At 43.1% G+C, this 19405-nt stretch overlaps 1 pseudogene; it reads right to left on the bottom strand.

Moving 5' to 3' along the window:
- Nucleotides 1-39: 39 nt before the first annotated feature.
- LOC146559018 (adhesion G protein-coupled receptor L2-like) overlaps nt 40-19405 on the bottom strand; it is a 36026-nt pseudogene continuing 16660 nt past the window's right edge.

Here is a 19405-nt window from a genome sequence, read left to right as displayed (position 1 = left end):
ATCACGGACGCTTGTCATTTGCTTACCGCAAACTCGGCTTTACTCACTTATATTATCTGCTGGGACTTTGACAATAGCCGGTTCCATGAGGTTGTCGGCGAGGACGAAGGCCCCTTCCTCCAAAGTATCCAGTAACATGGTGGCTGCGTGAGTTTGCTCGGTGCTGTTCATGTCCTGCCAGGATTTGAGCGCCTCTGGTCGCAGAAGGTTATCCACCGTGTCCACGATGGCCTGTATTAAAGCAGATAACCGAAACAAATCCACAGAAAACAAAGGTTCTTGAGTGTCTGGAAACAAGTGACATTTTCTGTGGATGAGCTGTGACATGCAGACGCTGATGTGAGTTAGTGAAACGCTGTGCTGGAGTGTCACGTCGTTAGGAGTGAAATGGACAAAAGTGAGGAAGCTGAAAGGACGTCTGTTTCTCAGGTGTATATGTAATGTAAACATATATTTGCAACACATTTCAAAATAAAAACAATAAAAAATGTTTTTAATGTGATGTTAATGAAGGAAGAACTGCTAAAAGAGCGGAGGAGACGAGGCGCTTCAGCGATGCTCGGCCTCTTTTCCAAGGATGTTGCGTCGATGCTCTGGGTCACAGTGCACTGAGCCTATCACGTCTGTCTGATAACAGGATATTAAGAGACGGCCTGGTGAAAGCCAAAGTCTCCGTGGCTGATCTCAATTAAAGCTCTCTAATTGGAAAGTTCAGTGGGCAGCAACTTTCCTTTTCTTCAAACACTTTACTGTAGAACAAGTAATTAAGCCGCCCTGCAAAGGCACTCGAAAAGTCAACCAAAAGTGTGCAGTTTGCTAAACTGTTGTTTGTCCCGTGAATGCAAACCTTGTTTTTTTTTCCCTTACATCTTTTTTGCCATCTAAAAGCTCAGGAAACACGGAGGATAAATTGGGCATAAATGATGCAGGGTTTTCTTCAGGAAATAATAAAATCAATGCGTCTAATCAGGTAATCAATGCTGGCGACGGCTGGAGGAGAGGGTGGGGTGTGTGTGGGGGGGGGGGGGGGGGGGGGGGCTAATGTGAAGTTGCGTCAGATGTCAGATACTGATGACTCAACAATCCCTGTCCCTGATCCTCTCTCATGCTGCTGTAATTTACATCGACATAACCTCTCGGAAGTCAAATCGAAATGTTTTGACTTTAAAAAGCGAAACGATGATGCGACGCGGCGGCGGCGATATGACTACGTATGTGCTTTTTGCTTTTTTCCAGTTTCCCTGCCTCCTTTACGAGCGCACGGCCGTTGACTGGCTAATTAGCTTGATCCATTTTAACACCCTCCCGAAGGAGAGATGGATTGAGGGGGGTGACTTTGGTGGCAGGTGGAGGACACTGATGTCCCTGATGGTGGGGGGATATATATACAGCCAAAATACTTTGATGTGCGAACCCAACGCTGTGAAAGCATTTGGGGGAAGAAAGGGAAAGAAAAAAAAAAGCGTTTGACCTGCACTAACCCCATTAACCAGCTCGAGCTATAGATTTGTACCTTTAATTTATGAAACGCATTCATTTAATGACCTCAAACCTGCGCCCTTGTGGATTTTCCCTTTGCAGGCTGTGAATGGTCAGGAAACGATCCGTAGAAAGAGTTTTGATACATCACTACAAAGCAGCAAATCCTTCATCAAATGAATAATGAGGGGGATGTAAGAAGAGGATGTCTGCTTGAGTTGTGCTGTTATTCATGTAGGCGTGCAGTCTTGAGTAAACACAGAAAATAATAACAGGGACAAACGGAAGAAACAACAAAATACACCATAGCTGTCAATGCATACAGGAGAGAAAAAAAAGAAGACACGTACACAGTTACAAAAAGAAGCCACCTAAGTAACTGGAGATGACTTCTCTTTGACTTAGGAAGCACTTTGAATACAACTGTGTTTTTGTGTGAAGCAATTACTCAAAAAAGCAGGAAGCACAGGGAGGAGGGTGTACACGACAGTGGAGAGGGTGCATGCTGCTGAACTTGGGCTAGGGCATATACAGTACGGTAGTACAGGAATAGAGGGGACAGCAGCTGCAAGCAGAGTGGGCAGAAGCTTTGCTTCAGTACCTTCATGTATGCCCTGCATGTCCTTTCTCGCTTTTGGAGCTTTTTTGTTTGAGAAGGAAAAGAACAGATACAAAATAGAGACATGTAATTTGCACAAGTTCACGAGCTCGAGTAAAGAATTGGTAGAAATAATAAAGGGGTGAGCGCTGGATGGAAAAACCAACTGATAAAACGACCAGTCTCAAATGGCACCGGTGGATCACACTCATGACACTGAATACACATCTGCTCAAAAATCAGAACTGCTGTTTGTTTCCCAGCTCGGCTGAACTTGAAGTGAAAAGCACAGAAAAGCAGACTGCTGACGTAATCTGGTGAAAAAAATCTAATAAAACGCAGCTATTGTATTAAAGAAGTATTAAGTTATCAGTAAAGCATAAAAGCGATGTAAGTTATGCAGAGTCATTCAGTAAGAGGGAACTGGGGAGAAACTTGAGGTAATATTTTTTAATACCCTGCTAATATGTGGAGGATCTGGTTACCTTGTTGAAGCTCCGTCCTGCAGAATCCTTCTCGCTGGGTCTGAGCTCCTGCAGCTGCGCATCCAGGATGTCCACCAGCTGCTCCATCAGGCGCACTGAGGAGCTGACGTCCCCGGCAAAGATGGGTCCTTTGGTGTGCTTGGCTAATTCATTGGCCAAGTTAGCCGCGTTTTCACCGCTGCGGATCTGCATGGGGAGAGAGTGAGTAATGCGAATGAGAATACGAAAAGACAGACTTGGAGGGCTCTTTGCGGCTCTGTTTCTAACATAAAAATCACACTTGAATGAGTCCTTGAAATATTGGTTATGAAAAGAGGGTTTAATGTTTTCTTCACACAGCAGAAGCTGCTATAGTGGCAGTTTTTTCTTTTTTATTGTGTGCTAAGGCAAAAGAAAAAAACAAGTCTACAAAGAGTGGTTTGCAAAATAAGACTATGGTGCAGATTATACAGAAGGTAAAAGGCTTTTAATCAAAGGGCACAATGTCAGGTACTTTTGTCCCTTATTTCCGAGTCGGGTGCCAAAGCAAACGAGTCCACGTGGTGGATTTGGAACAGATTACATGTCGGATGCTCTTCCTAATACAACCGTCCTATTTATGGGCCAGCTTCTGACCTCCCAGTTTCAAACTGGGTGAAGGTGTTAACCACTACACCACTAACCAAAATGTAAAATCAAAATCACTAAAATGTAAATACACAATTATACACACTGCAGCTTCATGGTGCCTTTCCTACTGTCCCTCTGTATAATGCAGTTTGTGTCATTTTATTTTGTTAACACAAAATTTGGATCGTTTTAACTCCGATATTTCACTTTTTTCTTTTTTTGTAGTCGTCTTCTATAAAACCAAAAATATAGGACACATCAGCCCTTTTTGTCATCCTGCTTTCGAGTGATTCTGACCCAGATTTGCTTCCATGTTTATATTTTTTTTCCAGTGAATAGTTTACTTTTGCAATTGACGTCCTTTACAGGAACACATTATTTTTGTCTACTCCTTATTTTAAGAAAAACACTTAGATGGAAAACAGCGAGGCAGAGCTCATACAAACCTTCTGGGCTACTTGGTTGACCCAGTGGGAGGTGCAGTTGCTGAGATCAGGGCCCTTTGGGTGCCAGTCCCCGGTGGAAAGGACACATAAATAAGATGCTGTGCCTGACAGAAAAAAACCAAGAAAACAAACAAGAAGAGAACAGTCAAGTTGAATCAACTCAAATCAAATACATATTTTTTATGAGGCTGCTCGCTGAACAACAAAGGCAGAAACAGAGATCAAAGGAAGAAATTGCACACAAGCAACACAATCATGCAAATTGAGTATTTATATGTAGAACATATATGAATCCAAAACATTTTTGTGCACATGACAACATAAGCCTGAGCAGAAGTTTCTTCTTAGTTTTCCCCACTTTGTCTATCGAGACAATGTACAGAAAACTAATTTTGTTAGCCTGTTATTGCTACAAAGTGACACGAGTTCATATACAATCAAATGAGGAACACACAAACAGCTGAGCCTCAGTCAGTCAGAGACTGCTTACGCTAACAGCCACTGCTGATTCCTTTAAGTTAAATCTTTTATAATTAGAGAAAAAAGGAATATCTAACAAACACGGGGATGTTCTCTCGAGAGCTGTCGGGTCATATTGAACGCAGCGAGCAGTCGGCCCTGAGATGAGAGAGAGAGAAGGAAAGACGGCTCTGTTTACCTCGTGTTCCCTTGGGACAAGGTCGCTCAACAAGCATGCCCCTCTGGGTCTGAGGCCACATTATGTCTCTTTTCTCAATTGCCTTGCAGAAGCGTTCAGGTAAAGGGAAAGACTCCAGGGGCGGAGGGGAAGGAGTCTGTGGGATTACAGGACGTGGCCTGGGCGTTCCCCTGCTGCGCTCCTTGTACCCTGTTGTGGTGGTATTGTTGTCCACACCCCAGTGCACCGTGGTTGTTGTTGTGGTGGTTGTCGTTTTTGTAGGCGGAGTCGTGGTGACTTCTGAAAACGGCGGTGCTGTGCAACGGGAGAGAAAAACAGAAGTCAATATTTGGGTGGAGCGCCGCTGTGTGATCTGCGCTGGGTTGGATGGGGTTGGGGGAGAACACGACGAGTCTGGATCTCACTGGGATACATTTAGTGTTTCTCAGCCTCCGAAAACACGATGCAGTGCTGTGAATAAAAATAATAACCAAATGGTAAGTTGACCTGCGGTTGCTGTGTGAGGTCAGCTCATTAGTGTGGCACCCCTGTTGTGCAAAACACATAATACCGAGGATTTGCTAAGAATATTCAACCTGGCAGCTTTTCAAAGCTTGACCTTCTGGTGGGCAGAAGTCTTCATGTACAACTAAACCTTAACGGCGCCCCCTGTAAGCAACATTCCCATTTTTTTCCTCAACACGTTCGACGCTGTAATGCTTATACATCCAAGTACCCTGTTGTGTAAATTGCCACTAAGTGCTTTGTGCAACAAGCGTATTTGCTTTCCCGTTGACTATGGCTTATCCAAGGCACTCAGTCTGAAGCGAACAAGACAATAATTACAGTAACATCCTCCTGCCTGGCAATCATTCTTGCCTGGAAGATTTTGTGGCATGGCTGATTAAATTTCACTAGAGCAACACGGAACCTGTATGTGCAGCCATGGTGCCAGAACATTCATTTTACAGTTGTTTCTCCCTACAACTCATACTCTGATAAAACAGGTGTGCAGTAACTCTTCCAATGCCCCGGGCAAAAACAATATGTTTCAGTCCCAGGAAAGGAGAAAAATAGTGCAGTCCTTACATTTAACATGAGCCACTAAGGAAAAACTATGAAGACATTTTTCATGTGATACACCGGAGGAGTGAGAGTAACGCTGTAATTACATTTCATAAAAGTTGAACATAAGGGAGCTTTATAGATGAAATGTTGATAAACACTGACTATTTGATATAAATCTGCAAGTGCAAAAAGAAAGCAGAACAACCACCTCGGAAAAAAACATATTTGTTGGTTGAATTTAACAGAAAAAAGCCGAATCAATCAAAAGGAGCTCTGAACGTTATGCGATCTAATCGCATTTGAGTACTTTGATTTCCTCCATTAGGCTGCCTATAGAGCATGCAGAAAATGCGAAGAGGTGCTGTTACACTGCCGGGGTTGAGCACAGTTGCTGTCGGTGCTGCAACACCTTGTGAAATAACAGGTGAAGGTAGAGACGAGGCAGAAAGTGAGAACGAGGAGATAATCTGAGGTGGAAGGGGTGAGGCAAGAGAAGCGGAGAAACAGAGGGCGACGATGGGAAAATTCAATAAGAGTGGGGTCAATAAGAAGACATTTTCGGCGTTCTGGTGAACCCCTGGCTCCATATCTATCGCCTCTTATCTGACTCAACCCTCACACACACACACACACACACCAATTCTTCCATCACCAAAGGCCCCATCGTGTGGATCAGAAGCTTCAGCACAGTGGAGCTGAAGGGAATCGTCTTTGAGGCTGGCTGCCACCTGTGGAGAATTAGGCTCTATTGACCAGAGGAGATGACTCTCTGTGCTCCCTCCTGTTGAGGGAGGCTATAGGACGGCATACACACAAACACACACACACGCACAAGCAGGTGACATGAAGGTGTACACAGCTGACTGGCTGTTTTGACACTGAGCTGAAGGCAGATTTGGCTGGCTGGTCGGCTGGCTTCACCTCAGCATCCCCCCTTCTCTTGTCCCTTCTCCCCTACCTGTATCCTTTTACTCAACACAGTGAAATTCTTGGCTGCACAGCCTGTCACAGCAGTTGAGAGACAACCTGTGCTTAGTGTCCTTTCAGCACCAGCATTTAGCTGGCTGGGAGAAATGTTTGTCTCTATTCTGCACCAATATCCTTTTATTGCTATAGCCCTTTTTTTTCTTTCTTTCTCTTTTTTAAGACTCACTGAGAAGAATCAGAGACGTGAAGCAAGCTTTGCAGATTCCTGGTTGACTTTACAAGCTGTGGCAATCAATGCTGCGGCTCGGTCTAAAGGAAACGAATGTGTGTCAACGCAGTGTTAAAATGATTATCGTTGTTTCTTCATAAATGTCTGGGTCAGAGTTGCTTGGCAAACTTCCACAAGGCTCCCAAGAAACTGTGGGGCCCCTTTATGGGTTTCTCATTTCCAAAGTATGAAAGATGATAAGGCTAAAAATCCCAGTCTCTGTGGGTGGGAGGTTTAGGATCCAGACAGAAATGAAATGAAAATAAATTGCTGTTCGGCAGCGTGATTCAAGATAAAGGGCTCACCACTACAGCCAATAAATCAAAGAGGCATCTGCTGTAATCCAAGCACATTCCTTTTGCATGTCAACTAACAACTGTATCTTGTCTATACTCTCATTCAACAGGACTACATGCAAAAACAAAAAAAAATTGCTGTGATGTTGGGGTTTACGCGCTAGTTAAAACGACCGCAATCTTTTTATTCTCTGATGGTGGGTGCCTGCTGTCAACAGCAAAGCTGGGAATATAATTAATGTTGGACTCTTGTTGATATAGAGCTTGAACTGAGGGGTTTCCGTTTGAGAGGGACGACCCTGTGGCTTACAGAAAGGGCTGCGGGGTGGATTGAAAAAAACCAAAGAATCAGTTAGCTACGAAAAAAACCCCAATAAAACTCTTGCTGCTCTGATTGGACGCCATCAGAGCTTCGTTAATGAGCAGTACTGGGAAGAAAACGCATTATTTAAAATGGCTCAATTAATCCAGTTTGGAGGTTTCATGTCATGTTTATGATGCAAACTAATCCGCTTTCCAGTGTGAAAACGAGGCTAATGTGGATGTAGGCTACACTTCCCACAGAGATCCGTGCATAAACAATGCAGCCCCTCTGACCACTGCTGCTCCCGTGTACGTAGCTTGTCATCCCGTAATCCTACCAGAAACACAATAATCTCATTACCGTTATGCCATAGACTGTTTAATTTAATCCAATGAACGCTAGGAGGAATTAACCCAAAGGCATTAAAATGGACACTCTTCTCAGGTAGTCACTTCTTCACAGAGATGTCTAAGTGGATGGTTTTTATAAGCAGAGCAAGCAGAGCCGAGTGAGGGATGGCTATCGATCTGTTGGCGGTGCTGCAGCAGGCCTTTCCAGACCTTTTCAGATTCATAACATTAAGCAAATAGTTCTGTTTTCCATTGTGGCAACACATGCCTTGACACTCCTGAACTTTCCCTGTGCGACGTTCCTTTGATTATGACAAAAGAAGCAAATCCCACGTTCGGGCTATATATCGAATCCAGGACAGGATCCTTGATTATTATGTCTGTGCTGCACTCAGCCCAAGGGGAAGCTTCAATTAGCTGTCATACAGTGGGAGCGCACAGAGTGATATTCTCCAAAGCACTGCCACTAGTCAGGGCAGACTTATTCATAACCTCTTTGTGAGATTCAACACCCACACATTGTTGCACTTGAATGTATCTCGGTGGTTCGGTTATTACCACAGGGGTTACAGGCCTCGGATTGATGACAGACAATAAGATGGGAAATCGAGGAGAGGAGCATGTCAAGTTTTGAGCCAGTGCAAAGCATATGCATGGACGCAACACACACACACACACACACACACACACACACACACACACACACACACACAGAGGCCAGATGAGACTTTACCAGGACTCTGTATTCACGGCGAGGTGACAAATGAAAACCGACAGCGTGTGTGTCTTTTATATTATGTTTAATGGCTTCACTTTCAGTAGGCACCGCATGGTTGTTCATCAGGGTAATGTTTCATACACATTATCAGGTGCTGTTTATCTTGTGAGGGAAGGGAAAGTGGTTTAGCATTCGTTTCAGCTAATTTGCCACATTAAAAGCTAAAATAATTATTGGATGTCACTTATCACCTCCTCTATCCCCTGCTTTGTCATGGAATAATCACATGATGGGAAGTGAAGCTGCTTAAGAGATTTACTGTACCGCTTGTACCTACTGTACCATTTTTGAGAGAGGGAAAAAAACAACCTTTTTGTGCTACAGTGAAAGGCTTGTGGTAATCACACGCCCATGAAAGGGGAAAAAGTTAACGAGCCCATGAAACCACAAAACAGATCCAGGCCTGTTTCTGCCATCAATAGCGACCCGTGATAGGCTTTTGGGAAGGGGACCAACGAACAACCCATCGGCTTTAGAGCCGCTCGACACTGAGCGCAGGCTAATTGAAATAAGGCGCTGAAGTGTGAGAAAAACTGTAAATAATTCTCTGTGCTAATACTGCTGATGCGTCCCTGTTTCCAGCGCGCACGGCGCTCGTTGTCTCCGGGTCCCGCCTTGCATCGAAGTTCATATGGAAATGGAGCTGTTCTTGAGTACGAAACAGCGTGATGATTTATAATATGTTTGTGATGCATTTTGATATCTACCAATAATAACAATAATACACAAAGGAAATTGGATTACACATCTTTCACTCTACGCCGCGTTTGTAGCTGTGGAGGGAACACAGCGTATGATTGCTTGTGTATCAGCAGTAAATATTAAGAAAGGTGAGTGAAAATTCATATAATTTCCCATGAGTCATGTCCTTGTGAGGTGTGTACAGTACACATCTATGTCTTAGGGAACCTAATAGTTGGATTATGTTATTTTCTGTTGTCTCCAGTGTTTCTGTTTCACACAGCAGCACTGGAGGCAACACACACACACACACACACACACACACACACACACTTTGAAGGAAGCAGAGACATACATATACACATTTACACATTCATATACACTCTCACACACAAAATGTATGGAGAACAGACTTAGCAGCTGCCAGACTGCCGCCTGTTTTCTTTTTTTTTTTCCTTGCAGCTTTCTGAACCGTACGTGCCTCAAATTTCAAGCGTTAACTCAAAGTGTGCCAGGCAGACTGATATGCAACGCTGTGCACAGGAGAGGGTATCTATTTTGGGGCAGTCACATGCACGTGCACGAGCGCACGGAGATGCACACCCAAGCGGCTGCGTGTGCATGTGTGAGCACGGGAGCTGCAAAATGCAGAAATCCATGCAAACCCGCAGATTAGAGAAACACAGACTCCCATAGACACAATAATCACGCCTGTGTGAAATAAATCTCCTCAAAGGCGTGTGTCAGGGAGTGATGGGGGACCATTGTGATGTCTGAGTAATAATTCTTTTAATACGCCTTGTTTCACAGTCAGACTGTAATCAAACAAGAGACTGTGGATCCCCTTGGCTATAGGACTCAGTGTAACTATAATCACCCCTCCTCCCCTTTATGTAAAACAACTCTTTGTGACATTCTAAATCATAACCCCGGGTTTGCTATTGCCCACATCTTGTGTGCTGTCAGTGGAGATTATTTGGCCATGTTGTTTATACTAACGTAACATCAGCTTGTAAGGCTGCATTCCAAGTGAAGTTCCAACTAGCAGGTCGGGACTGTGGGATAAGCTCTTTATCCAGTGGCCAGTGCTCAGTGCTGGAGTAACAGCAAAGATCGTGATCATATTTCAGAGGAAACAGGTGACCTCCTAACCTGATGTGTAATAGCCTTTATTGCCACCAGATGGTTCGTTATATCCCACAAAAGTAATATCTGAGACGCTGTGAATAATAGTCCAAATCCCCATTGTGGAATTTCCCTTTTTCATCAGCCTAGTTAAATTCACTCCTATATCATAACCAAAAAGGAGAACAGCGGTGTTATGATGTAGACAGAATAACTAAATTGTGTTTAAAAAGATACGGGGGAGGAATAAAGAGCTGAAGCAGGCGGACAGATATTAGAGAGTTTTGCATTCTAAAAGCAACAATGGAGACATTTAGCTGACAAAATTGGAAATATCATGCACCTGGGCAGAAAAATATGAGATTTAGGGATGTATTTAAGCCGCTCAACAAAATATGAAACTTGCTGAATTTACCTGTTCCGACCAAGAAGCAGGCCTGCCAAGAGGTCAGCTCGCTGTGGGGGGATTTTTATACAGACTTGCTGCAGTGAGGTGTTTCATTTGGTTGAGCCTTGGCTGGCCGGGCTTGTGCGGTCACAATTAGAGTCACCTTGACAGAGGCGAATAGTTACTTACCAAGAATTTATCAGTAGAAAATCCAACTACGAACAGATGGGAAATATTGGATTTTACTTTTTTTTTTTTATAATGAAAATATTGATCCTTAAAAAAAAAAAAACAGTGGAAATGACTTCTTAATGACAGCCAGCAGTGTGTGAGCCGCGTGCTCATGTTATGATGGCCATCTTTGCCCTGTTGTGTGTGTGCAGTTCTCCATGAGGCAGAGCTAAGGATTTGCTCAAATCCACTCATTTAGTGTGCACTGCTCTCACTAGGCATTATTTGAGCAGTCTGACTTAGGCTTTAGCCCGACTTCAGCAGAGAAGTCAAACAGATGCCTATGGGTGACGACATGCTTGCAAAATGCAAACATGTGGATCTAAGTCGCAGCTCGTGTACATTCACAGAGAAGGAGGACTTAAAAGAAAAAAATTGCTAGTTTGGATCAGCTGGAGGGCAAAGCAGAAACGAGGCACTGATGTGATCGGTGCTTAATGTTACACCGTGATTGCACTTGCTTGCGGAGGCGCCGACGGACAGCTGTGGACACCATGGATGAGTAGTTGTTCTTATTAAAACGGTCTTCTGGGACGACGCGTGCTTGTAAATCTACACAGGCAAGCCTGTGACGACAAATTTGAAGGCACGCCATGGCAGCGTGTAGCTTCGGTTTCACTGATGACAAAATTGGCATCGCTGTGACCAAAGGTGACTATCGTATATTCACGGACGTGAAAAGGGTAAAACATGCTTTAGGAGAGATATGTGGATTTGGTTGTCAGAGTTAGAGTGGGTTTGGTCCGATGGCATCAGGCACCAACCGAGACAATGAGTGTCTGCAACTCAGAAATAAAGAAATAAAAGAAAGAGTAAAGCAGCACAACTGAATGCAACAGAAACAACGACGGCGAGAAACCATGTGACTGAAACGGACAGAAAAGAAAACATGAAGACAAAAACAGAAAGGGTGATTTTCCACATCGATACCCTCCCCATCCACACCGCTGTGTCCACACTTGATTGTTGTCAAGGCAAACATGTTTTTAACCCATCCTGAACTGTGATCCTGCACCACAGTGAGCAGACACAAAGTTCTTACCACCTGACCAGAAATAGCCTCACACACGTTTTCAAAACTGCACAGCCTGGCTAAACAAAGAATAAAAAAAAGATGGTTTTGATCATTGTGGCTAATTTATACATTTTTTAAGGGTGTGGCTGCTTCGAGATGTTTTCTCTCGTTCAGTGTCGTACTAAACGAAACTGTCAGGACTGCATATGTTGTAACTAGCTAAAAGTAGCATCCCTTTTACTGAGCCTGGGAAGTGGCACCTCCTTATCCAAGCCGGCTACTCGACAATCGCAACACCTTAAAAAATAATAAAGAACAAACTCAAACTCGAGGACACATAAACATCCATGCTCTATACATTTTAGCGGAGCAGCTTAGATGGCTGCGAAAGCTTAATGATGATGTTGACAGTGTCCATCTTTTTACACCCCTTCCTTGTTTTCTCTCTAAATGTTGCCACGCACAAGTTGACCTCCATGTAAGCACCACAGAAGACAGAAATGAATCATAGTGGTGCTTATTAGAGAGCTGTATATTTATCAGACTATAAGAGGTAAGCTCTCTAGGGTGATGCTAATGCATATGAGTCACAAGCATCTGTTAACAGCTGAACATTTTTGCACTGTAAAGCACTTTCATAACACACCAACTACAGGGCATTGTTTTGACCACATGCAGACTTTTGTAAGCTAATTGGCAACTCGCGTCGGTGAGCCGTACCTTATAATTTTAGACAAATTGGGTCATTTTCTTTCTTACGATCCCTACTTGCGAATGTTGTAATTTGACTGTGCAGCGCAAAGATTGAAACTGTATGCAAATGTATTGACATTTGAACAATTAAAGAGGCGGTTTTGATTTGCGTGGGTGTTAACTGCAGCACTGGGGGCTTTTATACAGTAGTATTTTGCAGTGCGGGATAAAATAAAAGATTTCCAAGGCTCACCTGTGTCCCATCCTGGAAATGTCACAGCTTGTTTTTACCTACTTTGGGTATAAAAGGCTTTGGAGATGCTTACGCGGTGGTTTGAGGCCACATATCAGAGCTTGGCATGAATACATTCTCCACAGAAATGGGTGCATAATGAGTTCTCTTTGGGAATACCTCATTCAAATCCATGTAATCATCTCACTTAAAAAATGCAACAAAGGAATGTGCCTTTTGCATTGGCAAAACCACTTTATTATATTGACGTTGGTCAAAGCCACGAGAGGGACTTGCTGACCCATATAGCATCCACTTCCAGTGGAGCTGATTGTTGAATCGGAGCCCATTCACTCCCACATAATCCTACAAGAGATGATCTTGTCTCTACACGAGCAATGCTATTGGACTTGACAAGAACCCAAATGTCTGTCGCATAAAGCCTCAGCATCACTTTGATGCTTAGCGTTCCATGACGGATCAAATCAAGTGACTGAGTTGTTTGTGCATTGAGAAATGGCAATAGAGCAGAAAGTGCAGTAAAAGTAAAGTTTTGGTCTTGCCCCTACCAATTCCATCAGCTTCTATTCATTCTCTGAGATTCCCTTTAAAAGTAGAACGACCTGCAGATATTAGTCAAAAGTTTAACACAGCCCTATAAATACTGAAAGCGTGGAACTATTTTGCATGTTGGATTCTTAGGGCTAAAACACTGTGCACCATATGGTGATTCAACAAATAGAAAAAGTAAGAAACTATTACTTTGCTGCTTAAATCCTCTTGTTACACGGTAAGTAACTACTGGATGTTTGTCTGACTGATAATGGGCCAAACTCATCATTCAGCAGCAGAATTTTGCAAGTTTGGGCCAGTTACTGCTACACTCATACACAAACACACCTTTGTGCGTGTGCATGTAGTCTAGGCTTTAGTGCATGAGAATGTTCTTTTAGTTTCCTTCTTTTTTCTTTGTCGCTGCTGCTAAAAACGTATAGGTTCAACTTTTAACACCACAAAAGCATTCTGATGGCTTGTTTCAGTGGCCAGTGATGCAGCCACTGAAACGAGCATAAAGATATCAAAGAGAGGGCGTCCTGTGACAGCCAGAAAAAATTGCCATCATTTATGTGTCAACATCAGCCATGTGGGAGGACAAGTTTATTGACATCTTGATGATCATCCTGGACCATTCTCCCTTGCTCTCATCGACTGCAACTCAACATACATTAGTCAGCAACAGGGCCAGGCTCATGTCTCATTTATCAAGGGGAGAGAACTGAGTCCTTGTAGACATTAAAATAAAGATGAGAGAATAAGGAAACCCTAAGGAGAAGGAAATGCAGGATGTCAGAGACTGTATATTTCTTAACGTACTAGACAGGAAGTGAAGTGGGCTCTTTTTGATGCTTGAGAGGTATCTGTGTGAATAAACAAGCTAGCACAGTGTGATTTAAGACACACAGACAACTGGAGTGTATTCTTATATCAGGGCAGATCCTTTTAAAGCCTCTTATTTTGCTATCGGTGATCAGTGTCCATTTAACAAATGAAAAAGTTGATTGAGCATGCAGTGTGTGTATAAACAGCTTAATACGGGAAGCCATATCAGTTAATCTGGAAAGACAATGCTGACTGCTTCATAGTCAGTTTGCTGGTTATAAACACATAATGCACTAATTGATTCTCATTTGTTAGGAGAAAAAAATAACACGACCGCTTTTACAGTGACTGTCGGGAAATTTAAGGGAATGGCCCAAAACCAGCTTATTTTTGATTTCTTCAAATGAGTACGTGAATGTATGTTCAGGCATGACTAAAATAAGGTAACGGATTCTGACTGCAGAATACGCCTCAATTGTTCAAAATTTGTAGGTAAAACTCGATATATTGATAAAGTATTTAGTGGAAGAACTTCACGCAAGTTATAAAGATCATTTTTTAATTTTATTTGGCCAGTGAACCCTGTGCATTTTACCTCAGACCTGGTTTGCATTGCCTAGGCTGATGCTGTTCCACTTGCTGAACCCAGTCTAGCAGCCCTAGGCCGTGCCCTATCAATACCAAAGTGGACGAGCCAACGCATTAATAAATATTGAGCTCTTGGATAATCTGTGAAAAAGTTGCTTGACCTCTGTGGCTCATCATTAACTATGCTGAGCATTACGTGGACTTAGGATTCTGGGTGTGGAGGGATTAAGATAATTACCGTTATTATATTCTCAGCGTAAGGACGATTGCAAGCCTTGGCTGGTCTCCGCTCAGCTCTTGACAGCTAAATTAAAAACACATGCTGCCGATGTGACCCTGGATGATTGATCCGTCTCTTTTTTGTCTGCATCTCTTTCTGTCTTAAGGAGAACCTTGAATCCTTACACTTCAGCTAGAGACTGTAAAATGAAGTGGGGGGGTTCTCTCGCTTTTTTTCACTTTTTAATGGCCAACAGAGATTTCAAGTTTCAGCATCACTGGGGAATTATCTAACCTTGCCCCAGGCCAGACTTTGCACCTGTCCAGACATGTATGTTTCCAGAGGTGAGAGTATCTCTCTCTCTTCCTGTCTTACTCACTCTCAAAAAAAAAAAGAAAGGAATATGCTAGCAGGGGTCCCTGGAGCCTTAGCACCAGGGACTCAGGGAACGCCCGGATGGTAAACCTCCCAAATCCCCATGATGCTGATCCCTTATGATATGGTAACTGGCTTCGAGGTGTTGTTTACCACAGAGCCCCGCTCACTTCAATGCTTTCCTACACTCCAAAGCTTCCCATAACATATCTAGCACATATTAGATTCTAAATTAAAAATCAGTCAGCTGTGACACTTGATACATAGATGGGGATAGCAGAGGAATATAAAAGTGCACTTGACAGGAACTAAAATCACAATCTCAGCAATGCAATTTAACACTATTGTCTGCAGGAGAAATGATTGGGGCGACGGTTTCTTACCATGTGCCGGATCAGGCAGGCCAAACTCCAAGTTGTACCTCAGGATGTAAAAGTTATTCCACACATAGAGCTGGTTATCTCGCGGATTATAATCCACAGCTGCAATGTACTGGTACTGGTTGGGAAAGTGGATATCAACGTATTCCCCACGGTTCTGTTTGGTATTGTAAATATAATCAATCAGGCTCTTGCTGACTTCACTTTCATTGTCTTCGTAGGTGGAGCGGACCACATAGAGTACTCCACAGACCATGAAGGCATTGGAGGCTGAGCGCTTGTCATAGGTCGTTTCCCAGGTAGCTTCAAATCGTAGCGTGTAGGGGTTCAGCTGGCTGATCACCATCATACCATTGTTCTGCTCTGTGGCATAAATCACCCACAGCCCGTTCTCATCCACCGCCAGGTCAATGTCTGTTTTTCCTCCCCACTTGTAGGGCGACGTGTCGTGGTAGTTGGCGTTGTTGATGATCGCCTCACCGCTTTTGATTCGAGTCCGCAGGTCAAACTTCACGATGTTTCGGGTACGCTCCTTGTTGAAAAAACACCGCCCCGTCGTAGACCACAAATCCAGTCCCATCCACCCGGTGCGGCAGCTTGTAGGTGATGGTTTGACGGGCATTTTGAAAGTCATCCAAGGAGGAGTACTCGATTAGAGTGTCTGTTCGGTACGGAGTCCAAGGCATGAAGTAGATTTTGTCGCCGGCTTGCAGTGGGTCTTTGCACCAGGCTCCAGCTTGCTGCTCCGCTTCAAATATAAAGGAAGGTTCACCGACAGCTTTCAGAGTCCCAGGACAAAGAAAAACTAGCAATGGAGAAAGAGTAGAATGAGAAGCAGAAAGGTTAAAATGTGAAAAGCATATACATATATATACACACGCTTAAATAGCCGATTTAATAGCTAATTTCTTCATTTTGTTTTACAGGTTGTCCAATAAGAGTGGGGACAAACACATATCAACGAGTGGCCAAAACACAACTAACATCTATAGCCAATATGAGGACGTTTTGTGCATAGAAAGAAAAAATACAAAGAAATAGAAAAGTTATTAAGCATAATGTTTAAATATGTAGTAGTCGGAAACGAAAAGAAGACTGGCCTCATAGACATTAACTGTTGAGTAAAACACAAATGAGGGGAAAACATAACAGAAACAAAACTTAACATAACAATTGGTCCTGTAAATAAAAGTATGCAGCCAACTAAAGTCACTTGGCAACAGACGGGAGAGGTTATGACAGAGCAGGAGTCAACGGAGTCTGCAAAATGTGTATACTCTGATGTCTCAGTTACACCACCTATTCTAATGGTATATACCTGAGAGGCTCGTCATTACGAAGTGGTGCAAATATCACAATCATTCAAATTGAAAAGTAATAAAAAATGTTTGGTTTCTTTTCTTTGAAAGGGTCTCTTGAGGTGTTTTTGGTTGTTGTCTGAGGTAAAGGAGGCATAAGAATCAACGGAGAAAAGAGCAGCAAGTGGTCTGGTGAGAATAATGGGGAAAACAGTGAGAAGGGTAGGGATCTTGAAGAGAAAAGGGACAGTTGATAGCAAAAGCTTGAAAAGAAGGCCAGGAAACACTGTTACCATGGCATGCTATGGAAAAGGGTTTAGAAGCCAAGCAATATGAGATTCTGCTGAGTAGCAAAGCACCCAGGGAGAATGAGAAGAGGACGCCCCTATGGACTGCAGCCAATATTCCCCCATTTACATCTTTTGGCTGCTTGTGTACCGTCTTTATATGGCCAGCTTTACTTCCCTTGTAGCACTACACTGGCTGCTAACGTTACAGTTGGGGGGTGCGGAGGTTCTGACGATAACGTCTGCAATGGGTTTCTAGAGGCCACCATCGGAAAATAGGTAACTGACAACTAGATGCCACAAAACAAGGAGCTAGGGTTTGGGTCGTGTCTGTTATTTACCTTTTTGCTCCACTTCTATTTTAAGCGTTGGAAGAGAGAATGAAAGGGGTGCAAGGGAAAAAAACAGATTAATATGAATTAAGTGTCATCGCCACGATTACATATGCAGAAACATGTTATGAGACATGGAACAAGACGGGTACACCTATTAGAAACAGGAAAGTTGTGAGAAAGATGACACACAGACGTCAAAGTCCTGTCTCAGAAAAAGGGTTAGATTAGAGCACCAAAAACTGTGTGGTCACATTTGGCGTCATGACTAATTGTCAAAGTAGTTTTGTAGCAAAGTGGTGGGTGGATTTTTTTTTTCATTGGCAAGTGAGAAAATTGTTATTAACATACGTTCAGTTTTATATCCACGACTCTAACCATTTCAGAAAAATCTCTCTTTAGTTAGAAATATGGTAAAAATTTGCATAAAGTAAAAGTCACATTTTTGTCTCTCAAAGAAACTGAAACCCTGTCTTACAGTTGGACAGATCACACGATACTTTCTAGAGTGTGACTTTTCATTCCCTTAAATCCACTCACCACCAAAACTCAATCAAGATTGATTATTTCCTTTTTCTAAGTGGAAAGTTGTACAAATACACTGCTCAAAAAAAGGTAAAATTTAGGGAGCAATCCATTTCACCTGCTTTGGTGCAATGAAAGCTACAACAGGCACACCGGAGAGGCAACAACATGACAACAGTTTAGCAGGTGGTGGCCACAGACCATTACTCTCCATGTCCTTCCTGCACCACGTTTCTCTGCTTTTGCTTTTTGCTAGCGTCCTTGTCAACACTGTTATCACGAGACGCTCCATGCAGCACATTCAGGTTCCTGTAGGAGCGTATGTTATGAGAACTGGACAGGGCCTCCCCAATCCCAGCCCTACAAAATGACCCCAGTAGGCTATTAATACGAATACCAAACGGTCACACGCCATGAAGACGGGACTAGGGGCTGACGTCCTTTGGTGTGGCCTTTAGCACAGTGCAGCTTGATTGGCATTCACCAGTGAACATCAGAATTGGCGTGTTCTCCGCTGACACGCCATGAGAGCAGCTTCACACTGAGTACAAGTGACAGACGTGAAAGAATCTGGAGATGCCTTGGTCAGTGTTATGCTGCCTGCAGTAGCACTGAGCATGAGTGCTTAGCAGTGGGTCAGTGATGGACTGGGGAGGCATATCCTTGGACAGCTGCACAGACCTCCACATGCTAAACAGCTGATCACTGTTAGGTACCAGGATGAAATCCTCAGACCCACTGTCAGACCTTATGCTGTTGCTGTGGGTTCTTCTAGTGTATAGGTAATTCCTGGACAGAGGCATCGATGCCATTGACTGGCCTTCATTTCCCCAGACCTGAATCCAACTGAGAACCTCTGGGAGCACCCAGACTGTCTCGGATGTCACTGATGAAATGATCCAGGTCTAGAAGGAGATCTGCCAGGTCACCGTCTGCTATCTCACCCAGAGCCACACTATGACACCAGTTGAAGCAGCCTCTAATTTCAATTTTAAACTTTGATTGGTGGTATAATTTTGAACCTTGCCTGCAAAGGGTTTATGAATTACACATTTTATATCAAAAAAGCTTTTCTATGTGTGATTTAAGTGGGGGGTTTTTGAGCAGTGTAATTGATTACATCGTGTTATTCAATTAAAGCAGGTTTTAATATAATAAAGATCCAATTTCAATTTTGTTGGAAAAATACAATGCAAAAGTCTCCATGTAACATTTTTATCATTATTTTCACTTTTAAAAAGATGAAGCCATGCACAAATAAGTTCATTGCAGACCAAGGGAGCAGGTAATCACTGTAAATTGTTGGAGCAAAATGCATGAATATACCTCTCGTGCACTCACTGTGGAAAAATGTATTTAATTTTATGTTCCATAAGAGCGTGCGCAATCTGAATAGATGTTTTTGTGTCC

The sequence above is a fragment of the Mchenga conophoros genome, linkage group LG15, assembly GCF_057382185.1.
Source record: "Mchenga conophoros isolate Kocher_MC1m ecotype Shallow Benthic linkage group LG15, M_conophoros_male_GT1.1, whole genome shotgun sequence".
NCBI classification, from domain to species: Eukaryota; Metazoa; Chordata; class Actinopteri; order Cichliformes; family Cichlidae; genus Mchenga; species Mchenga conophoros.
This window is presented reverse-complemented; position numbering and strand designations above follow the sequence as displayed.